Below are 17,215 nucleotides of genomic sequence, written 5' to 3' on the forward strand. Positions count from 1 at the left end.
GAAGTCGATGATGTAACTAGTTTTAATCGAATATTTATATATGTATTTGGTTATTTATTAAATTTAAAGTTTACCAAATCCAATATGGCACCTCGGGGTCAAAGTCAAACGTCATTTGGTATGGTGTTCATGACGTCGGCGTGGCTGTGATTTTCATCCAATATGGCGGAAGTGGTGCCATGACGTCATTATAGATAACGATTGCGGCGTGGTCCACCTCCAAACTCCCTCGCGTGTATGTCTGATGGGTTTAACATTATAACGTATAAATAGGATGCATAACGATTAAATAACGTGTGGCTTAAAGTGCAGGTATATATCGTAAAACCTTGATAAACCTTCGGTTCAGACACCTCATGTGTGTTTAAATTTAACAGTCGATTTTTTTAAAAATAAACTAGTTAATAAAAAATTGTGCATACGTATTTGCGATGTATATATATATATATATATATATATACACACACACACACACATATATATATATATATATATATATATATGAATGTCAGGTTAACCTATTTGTTGTACAATAGCTATCATTGGCTCCTAAAATCGGGATATTTATTCACCCACCGCCAGTATTATATAATACATACAATATACATATTTTAAAGTGATTACTACGGGTATATATATATATATATATATATATATATATATATATATATATACCCGTAGTAATCACTTTAAAATATGTATATTGTATGTATTATATAATACTGGCGGTGGGTGAATAAATATCCCGATTTTATATATATATATATATATATATATATATATATACCCGTAGTAATCACTTTAAAATATGTATATTGTATGTATTATATAATACTGGCGGTGGGTGAATAAATATCCCGATTTTAGGAGCCAATGATAGCTATTGTACAACAAATAGGTTAACCTGACATTCATATTTTACTATCACTGACAAACGCAACCTTCAGTATGCATTTAAAGACATGGAAGTACAAATTACGTAATATTTTACTAAAACGTATAAATTTATTAAGAAACTCGGTTCTAGGTTCTGGACAAAATTAAATTTCTTGATTTTATACTGTGTGGCTGTGTCAAGAGTCGTTAGTGGTCGACTGCAGAGAGAAAATGTAAGGAATTTTGTTTAACCTGGGAGTGAAAACTATGCTTCTTTCTGCAACTCAACCTGAAGAAATCCCAAATTCAAATATTTACTTTTGGTTTAAGTAGTAAAAGCATCTGTAGTACAGAGCATGAACTGTAGGCGTAACACACATATTTGTAATAAAGTTATTTAAATAGTTTAGTTTCGTAATTTTTTTCTTTATTGTGTGTAACACAAAAGTGCTAAGAGGTGAACTCGAATGTTGTATTTTTCACGTACAAAATATAATAAAAACGAACCGTATGTTTGGATGTTTTCTCGTCCGCTAGTACGTCAGGGAGGGCGAATGCATGTTTTCAGCTCGCACAGTACGTTGTGGGAAGGAGCAGAAGGGGAAGGCGAATCTAGGTCACCAGCTACAGGCGGGCGAGGCCCGGAGAGTTTGGGTTTTGGGGTCGCCGGTCCAAGAGAGCTGCCGGCGGGGAAAGAGGGGAATAACGGGTACCCTTGGGGGGGGGGGGGGGGCAAGACTCTATTGAGGAGGGGAAGGGAAGAGAAGGTTGTTGGAGGCTCAGTTTTCACTGCCCGTCCTGCTAGCGTGGAGCGGGATAGCCGCGTATGTTACCATTGTAGTCCGGGTAAAAAAAAAAAAACGTGCCATCTTGCGTGTGCTGTGTTCCGAATTTGAACTCGCGTAACGTGATTCGGTCTAGTCTGAAATAAAAGCTCAAAAAAAAAAAAGTTTATTTTTTTTCATAAAGTTACCACTAAGAGTTTCTCGCCGTATTTTTTTTTTGTGCGTGTGTGAGTGGTGGGGAAAAAAAGTGTGCTCGTCAATTGCGTGAGGATCCGCCATCGCGCAAGAGGAATCGCAGCACGTTCACCGGTCCTTCTGTTAGGTTGGTAACGTCGAGTAAATAAATTAACAGTACAGATTGAACTCTTAAATGCCATTGAGATTGAATCTTTGCACCCCCCCCCCCCTTGCCCTTTCCCGCAGGGCCACCTCATTTTTTGTAGTCGGTGTACAAAATCGCAGAACTTGAAAGAAAAAAAAACACGAAATAGTGTTTGTTTGTAGTAATGATAAACGGATCGTAAGACAAGAGATTACTAACAAGGGGTTCGATTTAGCGGATTTGCTGCTAGGGGGGGGGGGAGGAGAGAGAATTGCTCACTGCACCATACAGAATGTCCGCTTCTTAGTGCTCGTACAGAATGTCAGCTCCGTGGTAGCTCGTACAGAATGTCGGCTTCGTGGTGCTCGTACAGAATGTTAGCTCAGTGGTTGCTCGTACAGAATGTCCGCTCCATGGTTGCTCGTACAGAATGTCAGCTCCGTGGTTGCTCGTACAGAATGTCCGCTCCCGTGGTGGCTCGTACAGAAAGTCCGCTCCGTGGTTGCTCGTACAGAATGTCCGCTCCGTGGTTGCTCGTACAGAATATCCGCTCCCGTGGTTGCTCGTACAGAATGTCCGCTCAGTGGTTGCTCGTACAGAATGTCCGCTCCCGTGGTTGGTAACAGGTGTTGTGTTGGCCCGCCGCGCCGCCCTGCGCCAAGTGGGTTGCGGTAACAGGTCAAGTTCCTCGCTTCTTATCGCCTGCCCCGAGGCAGACTCCGGGAGCGCTCTTCAGCTGTTCACTGCCAGCCGCCCGCCTCTGCTGCTCCACTTTCCTGTTCGGATCAGAACACTTTATTAATACCCGGCGGCTATTAATTCTTTCCCTGTCCCCCCCCCCTCCCCTTTAGCGAGACTCTCCGTACAGGTGTGTGTCCACACATGCCAGTACAATAGCGCTTACGTGTCCTTCACCGATGCGGCCTTGACCAAAACATCCTTCAGTTTCAAGGCTGCATTCAGTGAGAAGCTAGAGGAGAAAGGATGTCCAACCTCTTTTTACTCTTAATACGACCTGGTGTATCAAAAAATATATATATATATATATATATATATATTTTTTTTTGTGGAAGTCATTTTTTTGAGCAAACAAATTTTTTTCTGGCGTTATATTCAGATGATTTTCTATTTTCAGCACGTTAAAAGAGTTGATCGTTTGAAAGTAGGTAGTCGATAAATATAAATGGGTTCAGACCAGCAGTTAGCTGGCCAAGCAACAGACTATCGTTACATTATTACTAAAATATACCGCCAAAAACCCTTCCTTCTAAGTTCACAAGTAGCCTATGTATGGATGGACGCGAACGATTCTGTAAGGCAACGAAATCGCTGAAATCCTTCGGAATATCAGAAACAGACTAATATATATATATAATGTTTTGCAATGAAATTCTTTAGAAGCTTCGTTGCCAAAATATTTGAAAAGATGCAAGAAATAAAGTGTACTTTTCTAACACACATTTATGTTGGCTATAAAAAATATTTGCTCTGGTAATGCCGTGCATATATTACAATTTGAAAGATTATGATACTTGCTTTTTCAGGTAAATCCATTAGTTTTATATATTGTACAGGAAGATTTTCAAAATTTAAACGGTTCTAGTTTTAGATTTACATGAAAATGTTTTGGCGACCAGTTTTCAAAGAGTTTGTTTGTATAACTACGTAATATATTATTTTTTAAACTGTGAAGTTTGTTTACGCGTTCAGACATTCAGTTTTTTTTAGTAACTAGGTCAATATTGTTGCATTCTAAAATAACTTACCATAACAATCCTGCTGCAATCCTAATTGCTTTTCATGGCAACTTGATTCAAGCTGAGATGTGTATATTTCTGAAATTATTTACCAATTTGGCTTTAAAAATAACTCAACAAAGCTAGCTGCTTTGCGAACTGTTGCCACTGCTGGTAGTTTTAGCTTGGCAGAATGATAAATAGTTAAGCATTATGATAGATATACGTATGTATTGGAGCATATCTTAAGTTGTGTTGTAATGCACATTTTTTTAAGGCCCGTTCCACAATGACACGTAAATGTAAACATGGAAACGGATCAAGGACCCACAAGATATTTACGATTCGTCTGCCACTTCTACAATGCACGCTATCAAACGGTACAAATGGCAACCAATAAGATTTAGCTGAAGAAAAAAAAAAAGAAGTGAGAACATAACACTGTCAGGATTTACATATATAATAAAAATAAACCACGAAGTAATGATAGGACACTGGAAGTTCTTGTTTTCGAAACAATTTTCACCGTATATAAAAAACTTGAACAAACATGGCTACCACCGTGGCCAAGTACTCGGCTTCTGTTTGTTATCAGGAGTGACGTGAACGAAAGAACCGGGCATTGCCGGGTCTAATCTTTACGGGTCCGTGACCGCATGCGCGCCGTTGCAGATAACACGTTCCGTGAGATACGTCTCCGCTTACGTGATCCGCCTCCGCTTCCGTGTCACTGCAGAACGCCCGCCCGCAAGGGCCAGCACATGGCTACTGGCCAGTTGCACCATTAGAGTTGGGGCGTGATCTCGAGCCATAAGCTGGTTTGATCACGGCTCTACCACATCTCCTGCTGCAGCATTGTGTTTGTGAGCGGGGAGCTAAGATCATTGGGAACTTGGATGTGAACCGACTCTCGTGTCGGTCCATAGCAATGATCTCGGATAGACCCCTTGCGAGCAGACATGACCGGTATTTTCACGGACTTCATTCAGGTTAATTTAATTACGTATACGTAAACATTAGAGTTTATTTACGAAATTTCTGATCAAATATAATACGAGTATCAAAGATTTTACGTATTCTAGTGTTACAAACTCTTCTCTCCCGAAATACCCATCATTTAAATGTTTAAAATGCATGCTATATCAGTTCAATTTTAAATATTTTATTTCGTTATGATTACTTTTCATATTAAAAAGAAGCTTTTTTTTTTTTCATCTAAACCTCCGACTGCTTCGTTATGTATTAACTTAAAAATACCGGCATGTTTTCAGTTGTTATTAAAATCAAAAGATTAGGCAGCGACTGTAAGTGCTGCTATCTATTATCAATCGCATCAACCATTTGCTCGCCGTGTCACAATCGATTGTAGCGACTTCATGTCGTTTCAAGCCCGCCAATAGAAATGCACCCAACATTTCTCCGACACTGCAGCTGTCTGTCGTCGCAGATTGGAAATGTGTGAAGTTCGGGTTCACGCGAACAAAGATCGTGTAGTCCCAGTATGTGTTGGCGCAACGATCTTTAGATCATTCTCGGCCCAAGATCATTGTATTCCGGATCAAAGAGCAGGATGGTGCAACTGACCATGCGCCGTCCGAGTACACAAAGGGCGTATGTAAGTATAGATTTTGACCTTCAGGCAAGGGAACGACGCACACATCCGTATGGATACATCATTGTTTAAGGATGCTATACATTTTTAAGTACATTTTTAAAATTGTTTTCTTTACTTTATTTTCTATTTTTATTTTATGGGAATGTGTCCGAACGACAAATAGGGAGTAATAATGTTATTTTTATATTTAGTGATGGGTAAAAATTTTCTCGAATCTAAATCTTGAATTCGAATCTTAAAGAGTACTTTGAATATTCGTCTCGAATTTATTTATAGTTCGGCTAGTTAACGGGCAGTCAATTAAGTAAATTGGAATTTGTATTTTAAAAATGTTTCCTAATAATAACTGTGTCTTCAGTTATCTAAGCAATTAAAAAAGTTTTATTTGCCTTTTATTTTTATTTTTTTTATCAATGGTTTTTAATTTGATAACCTCAAAAGGCCGTGTCACCATTTTGCTTTTTTTTTTTTTTACTTTTTAGAAGAAAAAACTTAGGCTTTGAGTAGATATTCAATTTTGCTATTTTAAACTATCATGCATAGAAACAAAAAAAAACTCGTTTTGGTTGTATTTTATCTTTGATTTCTTTCGTTATTAATGGTTAGCATATTGACTCCTGTCACAAACCAGCACAGTATATGGGGTAAATAAGGCGTATGTTAGTGAACTTCACCAACATACCACTTTGCATTACATCACGTAAGTATATGTAGTAAAAAAGGTGAATATTCTTCCTGGAGACACACACACACACACATTTAGTTATAAATTGCCAGAAGGTTATTTTTATCCTCGCCATCGTCATATTGTATACGCCAAAACATTGCGGAAATGGTGCTTGACCACGTATGGTGATGGTTAGTAATATGAATTAGAATCTCTGCTGTTAAAAACAGTCATTTTCGTAAAAAAAAATTAATTTAAAACTATTTCCACACGGCAAACACTTCACGCCAGCGAATGCGCAACAATCAGCTGAAGGAAAGAAAAGAAAAACGGCTTCACGCAGTTAGCATGTAGTCATGCAGACATGACCACGCCTTGCATACACACATATGGCGACAAAAAAAAATATGTATACGATGAACGATTTGTTTGCTGGAAATTCTGACTTATTTCAATTGTGACCTACATTTTTAAACAAACCCGCATGGTTACAAGACGATCACATTCCAGGCACATCACACATTTCCAGATCTCAGCGGTGTACTGCCGTTAGAATTCATCTCGCATGTATAAAATTTACAAATTGCCGTACTTCTGAATGCACCCATCCTCAAATTGAATATACATGGCCACAATCTTTAATAAATACAACGAGCACTCTGAAATATATGTTGTTTTTTTTTAAATCAACTCCACATCTTTTAAACATTTACAATATCGTTTCACAAATTCACAAAATGATCACAAACAAATTTATTTGAATTTGGACAGGACGTCTGTCTGGTCAGCTAGTTTACGTTATTTTTTCTTGCAGTATTAAAAGTTATTTCTTGACAACTGATTTCCGAAGGGATATATATTTTTAAACATAAAAATAAAAATATCTGCGTGACAGCCGTTAGGCCTCGATGTTTATTCTCTCTCTTTTCCCCCGACGCGACGACTGCTATAAGTTTGAGTTGCTCCAGGTTCGCAGTGCTTGCCGGAAGGGAAGCGAAAGGAAGGCCGAGACGGAATCCCACAGGCATACTCCCCGCGGGCTAAGAATAGAACTTTATAGCATGTTTATTATGCCCGAAGTTTAACTCAGACCCCCTTCCTTCCTCTATTCCCCAACCTACCGCCTTTCCCTCCTACACCGCTCCGACGTGGCATGGAGCGGAGGTCGATGTTTTCGGAACTGCACTGTAAAAAAAAAAATTCAAAGCAGTCATGAGGACTGCCGACAGAAGTTAAAAAAATGTTAGTTTTTTTTTTAGAAAAAAAAATATTATCACACAACAAATTTGTTTTATCACGTTAGTAAAATAACTCCTAAATTACTATAAAATACGCATTGCATAGTAATTGTAGGTTTTAAAAAATTAATAATATCGTTCTTAATTTTAAAGTTATATTTCTACAAATACTCCGTTTTCTTCGTTATTCAAACTATAAGTATATCTATATGAGAATATTAATATATTTTATATACACTTTTTACTGCACAGTAAGCGTATACTTAAGATTTAAAAGCGCAATAAGTTATACTAATAGGAACAGATATAGTGATATCGTTAACACGTCACGTGACCATGTCGATGACTACTTACATGAATTTACTCCCTATCCAAACCTTCCCATAGAAGTTTTCACTTCAAAAAGAAGCGTGATTTACAAAAAAAAAGTACCTTATTCACCGGAGTTAGTATAAGTTTAAACCTACGTGCATTGATTAATTTTTACTCTTGTCCTGAAGTAAAAATAACATGAAAAAAGTTTAAGTACACTTGGACAACCTGTGCCCTGTTTTTTTGTAACTTTGAACAGAAATATTTATGTTAAATTAGAGATTTTTTTAAATTTGTACATTTACATCAAAAACAACTGTATCGCTCCAAAATAGTGTTCTAAGTAATAGGGTTCGGATTCTTACCAGGGAAATCATGCTCTGTGTTGTACCAGCACCTCCAGTAGTTAAAGTTATTTGTAAACCGTTCCCTGAATAGCGTTACATTATTAAATGCGCACATAAATAAGCATAATAAGCAAAATATTACAAAAAATTGGCCCATGATTTTATATTTTAATTAATATTTTATTCATACATAATTTTTTAAAGCAATGGGAAACCTAATCCAACATTCAACATACTGACTTAATTTAGTTTTATCGTGCTTATTATGTGCGCAGTTAATTAATACTGGAAAGCTATTCAGCGAATGGTTTGAAAATATCTTCTAACTACTGGAGCTAGGTACTGAGACAATACAAATAATAAATGCTTGGTTAAGAATACGAACCCAGGATTATTGCGAACAATATTTTGTAGTGATAGAGTTGTTTTCATGTAAATTTACAAATATCCATTTACAAAGAAAAATTACAGTTGAAAATTTTATGCCTCACCCAGTTGTATAAAAAATGGACTCCTAATTAGTGACAATATTGAACTAGTAAGGTGAGAATGTTAATTAATAATATTTGCATTACTTATATATAACTTTAAATATGAAGGGATGGAACCAAAAGACCCCATATTGATTTCAAAAGTTTTTATGATCTAAGAATTATTTATAGTTTAGTATTGAAAATTGGCCTTCGTAAAGTCAGAAATCACTCATAAAGGGATTTACAAAGCCCACAATATAGTGTCTGTTGACAGTAATATTACAGTTCGTTGTAGTTATTTCCAAAAATGAATTCAACACTATACGCCAATGACTTCACAGGGAAGAATAAATGTAGCAGCGAGTCACTATTAACTCCAGGAAAGTCATTAAATCAAAACTATGCTTTAACGAAGCCAAATTTTTAAAGTTCAACTATATAAAATTTTATATGGCCAAAAAATACTGTTAAACCAACGATTGCGACGTTCGCATCCCATATCGCCCCTTTAACATAGTTGCCTTGCATGCTTTTAAGGAAACATTCTATCTTTACCATGATTATTTACGCCTGTAGTGAAATAGCGGTGTATTTTTAAACTTTAAATGAATTCACAAAACTCACTTATTGTTCACGGATATAATAGGTGCTTAATGTAGACCAAATTATGCGCGGTGTAATAAAATTATCATAAACTGAGATTTTAATAGCGGGGACGGTAGGAGGGATATTGTTGTTTGAGCTTAGTTGTATTTTTTTCTTTTCAGTACAGAGAATTTGAAGAGCGCGACCATAAAAGCACAAAAAAAAAAAAGCACGTCTTTTTTTTCCTGTGTTACTGCGCCGTAGAGGGGCAGGGGAAGTGATGAAGTTATATTCCTATATCCTATACGCCCCTTCGGCGTAAACTGCAAAAGACGCAAGCACCAACTGGAAATGTCAACAGGATGCCGTGTTAAAAAAAAATATTATAATACGAAAGGAAGAGGTCAGAATATCCTGGCGTTCGCTCAGCGAACAGATTTTATATTTGGAATCAGGAAGGAGCGGTTATTGGCGCGAGGATTCGGGTCAGTGTAACAAGCGACGCCCTCTACTTCCTAGAACGTGAACCGCACGTGCGTGGTGGAATAAACGACCTCGTTAGCTTTTCATGTTGTTTCCAAGAGCGTACGCGTACGTTTGAAAAGGTGTGGGGGGGGGGGAGGGGAAGGATCATGGGTGAGGATTTACCTCCATCCTCATGAAATTAAAAATATATATATATCATTTCCATCACAAAATGAAAAGAATTTGGAAGCTAACAGCGTCAAGCTCCCCTTTTTTTACAGCGCTGAAAAAAAATTCGGCGTTAATCTTTTTTGTTTCCGTGTTGAAAGTGGTATTCCTGGCGAAGCGATCTGATTGAATTATTTGTTTCCTTTTTAAAACAGGTTGGGTGTACTTTTATGCGTGGAATTAATTTGAAACACAGCTTTTAAGGGGGTGGTATCAACATTTATTTTTTCCCGTAATTTCGTGTTTTTTTTTAAATAAATTCATAATATAACTATCATCAATTGTTAATAAAAGGTTCAGTAAATTTAATAAGTATTTATGTAATTGTTTTTAGAAACTTAACGCCAATTTTCTTTTTCAACCACAGCTTGAATTAAAGAGTATGAAACCTTTTGTATGCAGTTTAAAATTAATAGTTTCGTGTTTAGCCTTTGAAATGCATTACTCAATTTTTTTTCAATATCATTGATAAATCAGTTTCAAAAAAATTGATGGAAATGTGTAACCACGGTGCTGTTATCTGTGACGGATGGTGCAAACCAGAGTTCGCAAAGCCAAAGGGAAACTTATAGCAATAAATATCTGATGAATTTTAACAAGACGGACAGTATTTTAAAAAATTCCTTGTTGGAAATCAGGTCCAAAGCCGGGGTTTAGTATTTATTTCAAGTCTTTTTCGCTTTTATCGGAGCGGTTTCAGTATGCAGTTAAAAATTTCCGTATGCTAATAAAACGATCCAATAGTCAGTCGACTTAGTTAGTTGCTCAGGCAACGAATTCTAGCGGCGGATGTGAAAAGTACACGTTATTCGCGTCAAGAAATGTACCTAATTGAAAACAAATTTTGAGTATATTTTGTCACGCTCGGCATTATTTAAAATAATCCCACGTCAAATTTCGCGTCCATGGTTCTTATTACAAGTGTATGTACAACACAAGAACACGTGAATTTGCTCGTTACGGAGGTTAAATGTTACACATCTCTGGCGAGTGCTGAAAGACTCGCCCACAAGTTTTTTTTTGTCCGTTACTGATTTTTTTTGACGTGATAACGTCTTATAAATCGATGAACGCCGGCTGCACGCAACGAAAAAAATTGTCACGTTCCGCCTGAGCCGTAGCGTGCAAGAACCGGCTCAACCACCGTGCGAGAAAATCTTCTTTAACATCAAACAGGTTAAGGCGGGCTTTACAACTAATTGTTCGTGATTGTATTTAAACAAATTATTTTAAAATTAAATTTGCAAAAACAAAACTGTAAATAATATTTGAATATTAAAAAGTAGATGCAATTTTTTCATCGATGTTTTCTTATGACGTTTATCACGTAAAATTATCGTCCGTAAACCGACTTTACGGACAACCCCCTTTTTTTTTTTTTTTTTTACTCGAGGTGGGGCTGCAAGCTAGAACTCTCTTCAAGAGGCGGGGAGGGTTGCAGATGGCTAGTCTAGCCTCTCTGCTTATCCGCTGACCGACCCACGGGGGTAGAGAGACATGTTTGTAGAGTCACTTCCTGTCCCTTTGCCACCAGCTGCCCGTAAGGCCCTACCGCGCCGTTCGTGCGAGTTCCTGGTTCTAACTTGTACCGGATGTTCCAGTTATCGAAAGTAGTACCTACCAGTGGTACCCGTATCCCAAAAATGTTAACTTGCAAAGCATCACACGATGTCAGTGTCGATCACAAGTTATTTACAAATCTGTTGACAAAACACAGGCAGAAGGATACGTGTACCATTGGTACTACTTTTTGAGGTCTTATCAAATTCGAGAGAATTTACGTGACACAGACAACAAATTAAAACTGATTGTCAGTATGTTGTCTAAAAAGTTGTTTCATACGAGAAGTTTTCAAGATGGATGATCATGGACACGAGTTTGGTTAGGGGGAAAGAAGGGGGGGGGGGGGTTAAAATTAATGGATGCGCATTAAAAAGGTTACCGTTATAGATCTGCTTTTTTCACCTTTAAAGCAGTGATGCGGGTTTCGTTGATGTAGTGACCGCTCCACATTGGCGGAAACATCAGGAATGTCTCCTATGGGCCCATCAGCGATGGAAAACCCTGAATTGATGCGACTTCCACTCCACTTCCGCTCTTCGTGACCTGGAGGAAGATGTCGAGACATTAAAGTTCGGTCAAGCGCGTTGGAAAGAGCCCTTCAAAGGTCTTCACCAATTCGGTTCCGAGCATACACTGTGATTTTCTTTTTTTTTGTAAATGGAACATTAATATTCATGTAAAATCACAGAATTTGTAAATTTGTACGTTTACATAAAAACATACGTATCACTACAAAATAGTGTTCGCAATAATACTAGGTTTGGATTCTTACCCTGCTTTTTAGGCTTTGTGTTGTCCCAGTACATCCGTGGTTAAAAAAATGCTTGATTGAAACATCAATTAAAATATAAAATTATGTGCTGGGTGGAAATACTCAGTATTATCTCGAAAAACGTATTTCATATATGCAAAAAGAACTAGAACCATGTGTTGTTCAAAGTTACAATATCCTTCTGGTAGTATTACAAAATAATTCTTGGCAACGGGTTTCCAAAATAATCTTTTGTAAAAGTACATAACATTTTTTTTTCTTTGTACGTTGTGTGATGACTTCTACTTGTCTGGCTGCGTTTTATCACTCCCTAACGCACGCACATCACTAATGTTATACAAACCGTGTTTCAAAGCCGTGGACTTTTTTATTTTAATTTCGCGATAAAAGCCGTGCCGACAGCATGTTTATTTCGCAAATTACTTACATTTTGTCATCAAGGTTTACGGCGAATAAATACCTCGTATCCCCCCCCCTTTTTTTTTCCGGGATGCTAAAATCCTTCCCTCTCGCTATGCAGAATTTTTTTTTTTATCTAACAGTCCTCGGCTTTCTCCCAGCTACAATGCATCAATGTTTACTGCCCGTAAAAGCGACAAATGCGAGGAGATAAATTTGTTTGATGGACGTTCTTCAAGGCCACGTCGTGCGCTAATGGCGAACGTGATTAGCCAGGCCGGTAGGCGGTTTATTGCAGTAGATGCCGTCCGGCCAATGGGCTAGTAAAAGTAGCCTGGACGTCATTGGTCGGCATGTTAAACTCCTCGGTGGAGAGGCTTCTACACAATGTGTTTCCTTTGTTTATGGGGTTCTGTTTTTGAGGCAGTTTGAAGAGAGAGAGAAAAAAAAAACATGGACGGTAATTCAGCAGGTATAGTGAGAGCTACTCAGGTATTTATTTGCCTTAATGGCCAAATCGTCTCGCCTGTTTTTGAAACCATCATCGTCCAGCCATCTTGGTAATTTTTTTTATTATTTCCCCGCGGAATTACTATACTCAAAAAAGTTTGTCGGTTTCCTAGCAAAAATAAATGTTATGGCCGAATCCTTCAACCATTTTCTCTGATTCGTTTGCTGTGTTTCTCGAAATTATTAACTATTATTTGACGTACTGCAGCCGCGTGAAGATGGCATGATTTCGCCACGACCGGCCCAGTTGTTCGGCCCGACATACAGTAGGAATGTCAATAGTCTCATCCTTAATTCGCAGAGTGCAGTTAATTGGGCATTTTACTCTCTTTCCAACGCATGATTTCTGCCATTAGCGCTATCCTCTGTTCGGTGTGGTCTGATGCCAGATACACGGCATATAGCACAAACTTTATAGACACAACTTTGCATTGCACATTGAAATTAAAAAAAAAAAGTATCAATACTTTGTATTTGGTTATTTTGAATGACATTTTGGAAATTCATTTTATTGATGTATTTCATCAAGAGCATCATCTGATAATGTTTATTTTTTAAAATTATTTCTAAAGAGACGTAATTGAAAGACGTCATCTGGGTTTCAACTGTTTTTGCTATACCTAACATGTAATATTAAAAATAGTTTGGCTGTTTTGAGTATAGCACTTTATTTTATAGAATGCCTTGTTATTAACGGTGACTGACTGCTACAAATAGTTTCTCCTGCGAAATTAAACTTATGTATATTATTGATTTTTCTTTCAGAATGACTACAGCAGTAATAATACTGTCAAATGACTCTACCTTATGGTCTTAATAATTAACTAGAATTAAAATTTAAGAAATATGAAAACTTATTTTAACTAACTGTAATAAATAAAACGACACTTTTAATGTTAACAAGGCAGGTAATAATAATCTGGCAACGACAAGCGCCATTTTCTCTGTTCAGCGAAGTAAGCGTATGACACGCTGTAATTTTTTTTTAAACTTAAATAGCAATATTCGTGTAAAATCAGTTACATGTAAATTTGTGCATTTGCATGAAAACGACTCTATCACTGCTAAATAATATACGCAGTAATACTGGTTTCTGAGTATTGTCCGGGCATTTATGCTTTGTGTTGTCCCAGTACCTCCACTATAGATAAAAGTTATTTGTAAACAGTTCCCTGAACATCTTTCCAGTATTAACTGTGCACATTAATAAGCATAGCGAAATAAAATAAAGTAAAACTGTTGAATATTAGATCATCTTTTTTCCATTGTTTAGTATGAATTATGCAAGAATGAAACATCAAATAAAATAATAAAACTATTGTTTAATTTTTGTAAGAAATACTCAGTATTATTATATATATAGGGCCTATATTTCATATGAGTAAAAAAATAACCATAGTCATGTGTGGTGAAAAGTTACAATATATATGCAACGGGTTTCCAAAGGAATCTTTTGTAAAAGTACAGATTTTTTTTTCTGCGGGGGAAGAAAATCAACTGAGGGGCATCTCTCATCTCTGTAGGTGGCCACCAGGCATAGGTTTGAATGTTAACGACATCGGGTAACATTTTCAGCCTCCCTCTCTCTCTCTCTCTCTCTCTCTCTCTCTCTCTCTCTCTCTCTCTCACAAAGCGGCAAGCGAACAGCCGGCGAAAGGGAAACGCTTGCAAGGAGGGACCAGCAGTAAGATTGATGGTGGTCGAAATGTCCCTTGCGGAAGGGAAAGGACGTTTTCGTCCTTCCCAGAGACCATTGCTCTCCAAATTGCTTCGTCTCCATCGGTCAGCCCCGAAGAGACCCCCCGTCCTTTTATTTTTTTTTATTCTTTCTTTTTTTATCCTTCCCCCGGCGGTCGCGCTTCTGGGAGGATTAGCCCAGGAAACAAAGGTTTCAACCTGTGAAAAATTTGTCCAAAGCTGAATTTTTGCACAGTGGTAGAGTCGACTATGCTTAATAACATACCGAAAGTTTACCGCTGTAAACCTTGTGCGTATCACTGAAAATTTGCATTTAAGTCCTAGATGACAGCGACTTGCAGCAGTTCATTAAAATGCTTCCCATTTTTGCACTTTTTACCGTAGACTATCGATAGCTATATGAAATTAATCTTAAAGCACTACTACTCACATTGATAATGAATAAAGTTCTAAAAGTTAATATTAAAGGTAAGAAAAAAATGTTAAATTAATGAAATAAGTTTTTTTACATCAGTCAAGGCAATAAAAAGACAATTCACTTACAAATAAAGGGTCTTACGCAAATATTTCTTTAACAAAAGTTGTTGTATAGTTCTTAAGCTTTACAGGGACATATCTCTCAAAAGTCTAGCTTAATTTATAGGAAAACTAGAGACTCCCGAGCTTATCAATGTCGTCTACGCACTGCGACAGAGCCACAGCCGCAAGCGCTGTGGCCACTCTCACTCCCACGAAATCGAAGATTTTTAATCTTTGTAAAATTTGCTCCTAACTGAAATTTAAAACAGTGGTAACATTCAAGTTTTCTAGCAACATTTGAAATGTTTACCTCCGCAAACCTTGCGCGGAACACTGAAAACGAGAAGTTAAGTCCTAAATAATACTTTATTGACCACTCAACAATATGGCACTATAACGTAATTACTATAGTATACTTTCAGAATAGCAAACAAAAACTTACTCAAAAAAAATTATTCTCAATGATTAATTTTAAAATCTTTCACTACGTTTGACTAAATATGATATTTATTCAATAATATTAGAAGAGAGGTGTTTTAAAAAAATTTGCACAAACGAAAATACGTATTACAAAAACACGTAGAGCCCGATTTGAAAACATTAAATAAAAGTAGTTGCAAGGTTCTTAAACTTTAAATTAGTTTATTTGTTGAGAGCTTGGTACAATGTGTCCGACCGCTAAAGCGATCCGAGCCGCGTAGTGTATACTACTGCGAGGTTGTCGAAGTAGGCTCGGGTCGGGACGAATTTCGCCGTAATTAAAACAAAGGTTTTTAATACATGGAAAATTATCCCAAAGAAGAAACTTTGTACAGTTGTAGAATGTACGTTTCTTGGTATCATATCAAAAGTTTACCGATGCAAACCTTGTGCGTCACGCCAAAAACGAGCAGTTAAGCCCAAAATGTCAATTTTTTGCAACTATCCACAATAATGGATATTGCAAATGCAGTTTATGGAGTAGACTGACAGTACGGAACCAAAAATAATCTAAAAACATTGCCCTATATGAGTATAGTGATAAAAAGTACGAAATTTAAACATCTTTCTATAAAATAGACAATTTAAATCATTAAAGTTAACGAATTCACTTTCATTCAATTTTTAGGAAATATAAATACATTTTACATAATCTTAAAGAGCCCAAAATGGAAATAGCTTCGAGTAAACGTTGTTGCATATTTATTCATCTTTAAATTGGTATATTTTTTAAGTGTCTCATACAATTAGTCTGACCGCTGAAGTGATCCGAGCCGCGTAGTGTGTACTACTGCGATGTTGTCGAAGTAGGCTCGGGTCGGGACGAATTTCGCTGTAAAGAAACAAAGGTTTTTAATACATGGAAAATTATCCCAAAGAAGAAACTTTGTACAGTTGTAGAGTGAACGTTTCTTAGTAACATATCAAAAGTTTACCGATGCAAACCTTGTGCGTCACACAAAAAACGAGCAGTTAAGCCCAAAATGTCAATTTTTTGCAACGATCCACAATAATGGATATTGCAAATGCAGTTTATGGAGTAGACTGACAGTATGGAACCCAAAATAATCTAGAAACATTGCCCTATCTGAGTATAGTGATAAAAAGTACGAAATTTAAACATCTTTCTATAAAATAGACAATTTAAATCATTAAAGTTAACGAATTCACTTTCATTCAATTTTTAGGAAATATAAATACATTTTACATAATCTTAAAGAGCCCAAAATGGAAATCACTTCGAGTAAACGTTGTTGCATATTTATTCATCTTTAAATTGGTATATTTTTTAAGTGTCTCATACAATTAGTCTGACCGCTGAAGTGATCCGAGCCGCGTAGTGTGTACTACTGCGATGTTGTCGAAGTATAGGCTCGGGTCGGGACGAATTTCGCTGTAAAGAAACAAAGGTTTTTAATACATGGAAAATTATATCAAAGAAGAAACTTTGTACAGTTGTAGAGTGAACGTTTCTTAGTAACATATCAAAAGTTTACCGATGCAAACCTTGTGCGTCACACAAAAAACGAGCAGTTAAGCCCAAAATGTCAATTTTTTGCAACGATTCACAATAATGGATATTGCAAATGCAGTTTATGGAGTAGACTGACAGTATGGAACCCAAA

General features: G+C 36.8%; 1 protein-coding gene across 3 annotated transcripts in view; it reads left to right on the forward strand.

The window, feature by feature from the left end:
* The first annotated feature begins 1,669 nt into the window (after window positions 1-1,669).
* LOC134536939 (ecdysone receptor) overlaps window positions 1,670-17,215 on the forward strand; it is a 556,968-nt gene continuing 541,422 nt past the window's right edge. For all 3 annotated transcript variants that reach the window (XM_063377044.1, XM_063377045.1, XM_063377046.1), the window contains exon 1: window positions 1,670-1,983. The gene's annotated coding sequence lies outside the window, so the exon portion shown is untranslated. The remainder of the gene's footprint in view (window positions 1,984-17,215) is intronic.

This window comes from Bacillus rossius, chromosome 11 (assembly GCF_032445375.1).
Source record: "Bacillus rossius redtenbacheri isolate Brsri chromosome 11, Brsri_v3, whole genome shotgun sequence".
NCBI lineage: Eukaryota > Metazoa > Arthropoda > Insecta > Phasmatodea > Bacillidae > Bacillus > Bacillus rossius.